The sequence below is a fragment of the Pongo pygmaeus genome, chromosome 10 (genome assembly GCF_028885625.2).
Source record: "Pongo pygmaeus isolate AG05252 chromosome 10, NHGRI_mPonPyg2-v2.0_pri, whole genome shotgun sequence".
Classification (NCBI taxonomy): Eukaryota; Metazoa; Chordata; class Mammalia; order Primates; family Hominidae; genus Pongo; species Pongo pygmaeus.
The window spans coordinates 109,576,421-109,583,746 of NC_072383.2; the positions used below are offsets into that span (position 1 = coordinate 109,576,421).

Below are 7,326 nucleotides of genomic sequence, written 5' to 3' on the forward strand. Positions count from 1 at the left end.
CTTCTTAAGGACAACAGTCAGTCACTAGATTTAGGGCCTACCCTAATCCACTATTACCTTGCTTTAAGTAATTATCTGAAAATATCTTATTTCCAAATAAGGTCACATTCTGAGGTTCCAGTGGACACGAATTTGGAGGGGACCCTATTCAACCCAGTATAGCCAGTCTTTTAAATTTAAAATTCTAATAGGCATGTAGTGGTGTCTCATCGTGGTTTAAATTTGCATTTTTGTAATGACTAATAATGCTAAATGTCTCTTCATGTGTTTATTTGCCATCTTCTTTGGTGAAATGTCTGTTCAAATCTTTTGCCCATTATAAAAGCTGGGCTGCTTATTTTCTTATTATTGAGTCTTGAGAGTTCTTTATGTATTGTGGATACAAGTTTTTGTTTTTCTTTAATTCAGATGTGTAACTTGCAAACATTTTCTCTCAGTCCATGGCTCATATTTCCATTCTCTTAAAAGAGTTATTCAAAGAGCAGAAGGCTTTAATTTTGATGAAGATCACTTTTTCAATTTTTTTATGGCTCATGCTTTTGATAGTGTGTCTAACAACATCCCCTTTGCCTAACCCAAGGTCACAAAAATTTTCTTTCTTCAGGAATCTTTGTAGTGTTGTATCTTTACATTTAGATCTATAAACTGTTTTGAGTTAATTTTTATATATAAGATATAGAATGCCTGCTCTCACCCATTCCTATTCAACACTGCAGTGGGTGTTACAGCCATTTTGATAATGCAAGGCAAAGACATAAAAGGCATTAACACTGGAAAAAAGGAAGTAAAATTTGCACATGATATGATAATCTTTATATAAAATCTGATGATTTTCTAGTAATTGAGAACTAGTAATTGAGTTTAGCAAGGTTGCAGGATACAAGATCATTATACAAAAATCAATTGCACTTCTAAATACAGTCAAGAACAACTAGAAATTGGAATATTACAACACAATACCATTTACAATAGCATCAAAAGTAAAAAGTGTTATGGGATAAATCTGACAAAAAAGTGATGAAATACTTCTAGACTAAAAACTACAAAACACTGCTGAAGGAAATTTAAAAAGAGCTAAATAGGTGGAGAGATATATCCTGTTCATGAGTTGGAAGACTTGGTGTCGTTGTGATGGCAATTTCCCCCAAATTGAACTATAGATTTAATGCAATTCTGATCAAAGATCCCAGGAGGCTTCTTTTTTTTTTTGGTAGGAAGTGACAAGTTTATTCTAAAATTCATAGAGAAAGACAAAGGACTTAGAAAGCCTTTGAAAAATAATAAAGTTGGAGAACTAACACTACGTGATTTCAAGACTTATTATAAAACTACAGTATTCAAGGCAGCATGGTATTGGTATAAAGACAGGAATATAGATCTATAGAACAGAATACAGAGTCTGTAAATAGATCCACACATAAATGGACAACTGATTTTTGACAAAGTTACAAAGGCAATTCAGTGGAGAACAGATAGTCTTTTGCCCACTTTAAATTGGGTTGTTTTATAATAACATTGAGTTTCCTTTCAAAATTGAGTTTTGAGAGTTTTTTTGTCTTCTTATTTTGGAAACCACTCCTTTATAAGATATGCATTTTGTAAATATTTTCTCCCAGTGTGTAGTTTCTTGTCTTTTCATTTTCTTAACCAAGGCTTTGAAAGAGCAGAAGTTCTAAATTTTGATGAAGCCCAATTTATCAGCTTTTTTCTTTTATGATTTGTGTTTTTGTGTCCCACATGAGAAATCTTTGCCAAACTTAAGTCACAAAGATTTTCTCCTATGTCATCTCCTGAAAGTTTCATAGTTTTAGGTTTTACATTTAAGTCTATGATCCATTTAAAGTTAATTTTTGTACAGGGAGCTAGGTATGGGCTAAGGGTCATTTTATTTTGCATATAATGTCCATTTTTTCTAGCCCTCTTTATTGAGAAAGACCATCCTTTTTCTATTGAATTGCCTTTGCACCTTGGTTGAAAATCAATTGACCATATACGAGCAGGTCTATTTCTGGATTCTCTATTCTGTTCCATTGATCCATGTGACTATCCTCTCACCAATACCACACTGTCTTGATTACTGTAGACTTACTGTATAGTAAGTCTTGAAATCAGGTAATAAAAACCTGAGGCCTTTTCTCAGTTTGAGAAGTTTTTGCCATCTAGAGAAGCTAGGAAAGAAAAATAATTTTGTTTTCAAGTCCAGCAGGTCCTGGCTCCTTTATATTTAATAGCTTGTTTTAGTTCATTTCTTTCCTTTTACATTTTATCATAGGTAGCAAGAAAAAGCCAGATAACACTTTTAATATTCTGCTATAACAGTGAGTTCACTGGATACCTGTTTTCTTTCTGTGTTACCCCAGGTGACAAACTTTCCACCACCACATAACAAAAATCCCCTTTCTTCCAGTTTCTAATAACGTTTTTCTTAATTCGGCGCTGACATCCTTCTCAGGACTCTACAAGCTTTTAGTATGTCCAAGGCCCTGCCGAGGTCTCTGATGCATGGATCTGGCCCAGAGCCTCTTGCACAGTTATGGTCAAATGTTGCTGGTGCTGGGCCAGCAGGGCACAGCTGGGTGTTCCTGGGCCTCTCTCTCTCTTCATGGAGTCTCCGGGCTCTCTGTGCAGTCGCTCTGCATAGGCTAGTTCGGGCTTCCTCACAACATGGCAGTCTCAGGTTGGCCAAATTGCTTACATGGAGGCTGCAGGCTTCAAGAGTGAGTTTTCTAGGTCACAAGGAGGAAGTGGCACCATCTTTTCAGACTTAGCCTTGGAAGTCACCTATGGATGGAAGCCACTTCCACCATACTCTATTGTTCCAGGCAATCCCAAACTCACCCCAATTCAAGGAGAGGGGACACCGACTCTTACCTCTTGACAGTAGAGTGGCAAAGTACTAGAAGAACATTTGGGAATAAGAGATATTTTGTGGCCACCTTTGGAAAATACAATCTACCACAATAAGGAAAACCCCTCATTTAGGAAAAATTGTTCTTAATGCATAATTTAAAAAATCTCTCATGTCCCATAATTATTTAATACATTTCCTCTTTTGTTATTCTTGAAGCTTCCTCTGGGGATTTAGGGATTTAGCTATCAAAACCAGAGGTATGCTGGAGGTAGCTCACACTGGCTCATGAAAGCCAATTGTTAAACTTTTAGAAATTTTGCAAGCTAGTTGTTAAACAGCAATTATTTTAAATTAAATTATATAACACTCGAAGAGATTAAATTAAAAACATATAATAAATGATGCACTACTTGTTACTTTCTGATTATTTTATAAATTTTGCTATTATCTATGTTCTTGGGATTAAAGTCTATTGTATCTATATGGTGGAAATAATGTATAATGGTGGGTCACTCACTGTGCCTCTTTTTCCAACTTCACATTCAGTGACTCTATCTTGTTAGGCTGAATCTAGCCATGGTGGGAATATTTACACCATGAAAATAGACAGATGCTACCAATCAGGGCTTTGGCTGATTGTCTAGACCTCAGAAAGAAATGAAGAAAATGTTATAATACAGATTAAATTTTTAAAGTGTGTTGTGTTATACCCATTACATTGTGAATAGCAATAAAAATTGGAGTAAATATTCTTCCAGTATTAAAAACTATTATCCAATTTAGCAAAGAAGTCGATGGCTGAGTGAAGTTCCAACATATGTCTTCATTGTCTCACTTTCATTTTACTCATTAATGGAAATGAAAAATCAGCCAACATTCATGTTGGAAATACACTCATGGTTGGGGTGCAACTCCATTTGTCAAATCATGGTTGGCTTGCAGCCCGGACAACACAGAGAGACCCTATCTCTAAAAAAATTTTTTTTTAAATCATTAGCCAGGCATGGTTGGTGGGCGCCTGTAGTCCCAGCTACTGAGGAGGATGGCTTGAGCCCAGGAGTTCAAGATCAGCCTGAATTATATCAAGATCCCATTTCAAACAAATGAAGGAAGGAAGGAAATCATGGTCAACTTGCAATTACGTATAGATAATGGCTACAGAGCTTGGCAAAACTAAATGAAACTTTATTATTATTTGCAAATTTTGCACCACACATCCTTTAAATCAGTAAAATTCATCACACAAAAAAGTATGCATGTACATGCATACATGTATCATTTTTTAAGAGATGGGATCTTGCTATGTTGCTCAGGCTGGTCTCAAACTCCTGGCCTCAAGTGATCCTCTCACCTTAGCCTCCCAAAGTGCTGGGGTTACAGGCATGTGTCACTATGCCTGGCTTACAATTTTTTTAGGACAGCTGGTTGCTACTAGCCTGCCACTTATCAAAACCCACCACTGAAAGAATGACAGTTTTCATTTACTGAGAAGTTAGTGAATGTTATAGCTAATATTCATTGTGTGCTGTTCTAAGCCCTCACATGTCTCGTCACATTTAATCCTCACAAGAACCTGCGAGGTGGGTATTATTATTATTACCATTTTCAAGATCAAGAAACTGAGGCACAGAGGCGTAGAATAACTTGCCTAAGGTCACAGAGCTGAAAAATGACAGAGCCAGGATTTAAAGTCATGAAGACTGAATCCAGAGTCTGCGTTCTTAGCTCCTGCTCTGTGCTGTTTCTCCGAGGGTAGCGTGCTATCTTGGAAAGTCATAAAATAATTGTAACGATTCTACTGACAATAAAATAGCTAATTTTTGGCTGGGCGCAGTGGTTCATGCCTGTAATTCCAGCACTTTGGGATGCTGAGATGGGTGGGCTGCTTGAGACCAGTAGTTTGAGACCAGCCATGGGAAACATGGTGAAACCCTGTCTCTACAAAAAAAAATACAAAAATTAGACAGGTGTGATAGCACACCCCTGTAGTCCCTGCTACTCACGAGGCTGAGGTGGGAGGATTGCTTGAGCCTGGGAGGTTGAGGCTGCAGTATGCTGTGATTGCACCATTGCACTCCAGCCTGGGTGACAAAGCGAGACCCTGTCTCAAAAAAAAAAAAAAAGCTATTTAAAAAAAATCAATTACTTCCATTGTGTCAGGCTCTGTGCTAAGAGATTTGCATGTTCTGTCATTTAACTTCCAAATATACAATTTCTGTTACTATCCCCATTTTACAGGACAGGAAAATGAGACCCACAGAAGTTCAAGTCACCAGACCAGTTATTGTTGGGCTAGGACTTGAAGCCAGGTCTGCCTGAATTTAGGGCCTCAGCTCTTTCCCACACATTTTTAGCGCAGAACCAAGCTGTTCATAAAAGGTGTGCCTGCAAATAGGAAACTAGAGAGCGTGGGCCTTCAGAGAGAGCTCTGAACCCCATCTTCGACTTTGAACCTGTCCTTGGACTGAACCTGTCTTTGGGAGGTCTGCCCATACAAATGAATCTGGAGCAGAGGCCGGGCTCAACAGAAGAGCTTCACAAAACTGAGATTCGATGAAGCAGAGCCCCGTTTCAAGGGCTGCACAAATCCACCTGGGGCCTTCCGTGTTCTCTCTCTCTCCAACAGCCTCCCTATGAGGAGCAACCGTAGGGACTGAGAGACAACAGCAGGCTGGGCCATGGGGAGGGATATTTTCCCGGGATCTCAGTGGAGATGGGGAGGTAGAGTGAGGGAAGGAAGCAGCCAGGCAGAGAGGCGCGAGGCTTTATTAATTAATTGAGGGAGAGACGTAATGGAGGGTGGAATCCACAGAGGGAAAGCGGGCTCCATCTCGAGTTTATGGGTCATTTTTCTGGTGGCAGTTCAGTTGCCCCAGAGAGGATAGCACCTCGTTCTGTCGCCTCCTGACAAGCACTAGGGGCCCTCAAGGCAAGTGGGATGTACCCCCTCCTGGCCTGCAATAGAAAGAACTCCCTTCCCGGATTCCAGGCGCGCTGGCTTTGGCCACGTGGAATGGTCATGGTGGGCTGCACTGGAAACCACATTGCAGGTTCGAATCCCAAATGCACTCTGTAGGAGCTGCGTGACCTTGAGTGAATTGGTTGACCTTTCTGTGCCTCAATAACCTCCCCTGTGAAGTGGGAACAACAGTACCTTCCTCGTAGAGTTGGGACGAGGATTAAATGCTTGAAATGATGCCAGTCCCACAGTAAAGCGTTCGGCAAAGGATGGGATTATTGGACCTGGGAAGGAGAAGACAGGTGCCTCAGTTTACCACGGATTCCACATGTGACCCAAATGCCAGCATGGGGGAGAGGAGACGTCTCCTTACCCCTTAGGCCTGGACAGTAAGAGGACTCCGTCAATTCCACAGCCTGCCAATTTCTGGTGAATTCCTGCGTTCTTTTCTCCTCCACGGCCTCCTTCATCTGCCATCTCTGCTCCTCCATGGGTACCTACGCAGACCCCAGAGACGTCCCAGGGTCCCTCGGACACTCGCAGCTTCAGTTTCCCAGCATTGATTGCACTGCTCTGGGGAACAGTGCCCGTCCGTCCCCAAGGGCCCGTGGGCTTCTGGGAAGTGACATCCTCTTCCAGGGGTGGGGCCTGTGGCTGAGGTCTGAGCCAATCAGGATAATTTCCACCCCTTGGCTACAGTGATTGGCCCAAGGATGGGCATGTGACCTGAGCTTGTTCAATCAGAATAAAGATGAATGTTTTCTACAAATTGAGGGAAGAGACTCCTTTGCTTGCTGGTCTAAAAAAAGAAAGATCTTTCTCCAGGTGCTGCTGACAGCCACCGTGTGCTGCAGAGGAAGACTGCCTGAGAATGGAGTCATTAAGTGGGAAATGGGGCAGAGAAATAAAGAGAAATCAAATCCCATCTTTTCAGTCCCGCTTCCCTCTCTCCCTCATCCATTCTTCCTAGCGGACTATTCAGTTGTGCTTTTTAAGATGTATTCTGTTTTTGTTTTTCACCTAAAACGGTTTAGCTTGTTTGTTTTTCTCTTGTTTGCAACCACTGTGTTCTAGTGGTTATTACGAATTTAATAGACTTTATACAAGATTTTGTAAAGGGCAGAAAACTCAGATTGAACAGTGACTTTCTCCCAAGACACTATCTTGCCGGTGCCCTCACCTCTGTCTCCACCCTGGATCTCCGATTTTGTCCCTGAAGCTTCAAATTCTTTTCCTTCAATTATACAATGCAGCAGCTCTCCTTTCAGTAGTGCTACTTTGTACCCTACCCTGGGGAAGAGGAAGCTCACCTTCGAACCTGAGCTCTTGGCAAGGTCTTTTTCCAGATCTAAGGCAGTTCCCTTCCTAAGGGAGAGTCAGATGCCGCTGAGGAGAGAGAAAGGTAGTCGGAGGGAATGTTATGGCAGACACTGTGGTTGCCCACTAATGTAACATCCCTTCTCTTCTTCCTTGCTGTAAGGACTCTAATCTTGTTCCGGGATTTAGGGAAGGTGGG

General features: G+C 41.1%; 1 long non-coding RNA gene across 1 annotated transcript; it reads right to left on the reverse strand.

The window, feature by feature from the left end:
- Positions 1–4,832: 4,832 nt before the first annotated feature.
- Positions 4,833–6,432, reverse strand: LOC134737623 (uncharacterized). Its single transcript, XR_010122704.1, has 3 exons — positions 6,184–6,432; positions 6,006–6,094; positions 4,833–4,952 (listed from the first exon to the last, which is right to left on the reverse strand). It is a non-coding gene; the product is annotated as an uncharacterized LOC134737623 (long non-coding RNA).
- Positions 6,433–7,326: the final 894 nt, after the last annotated feature.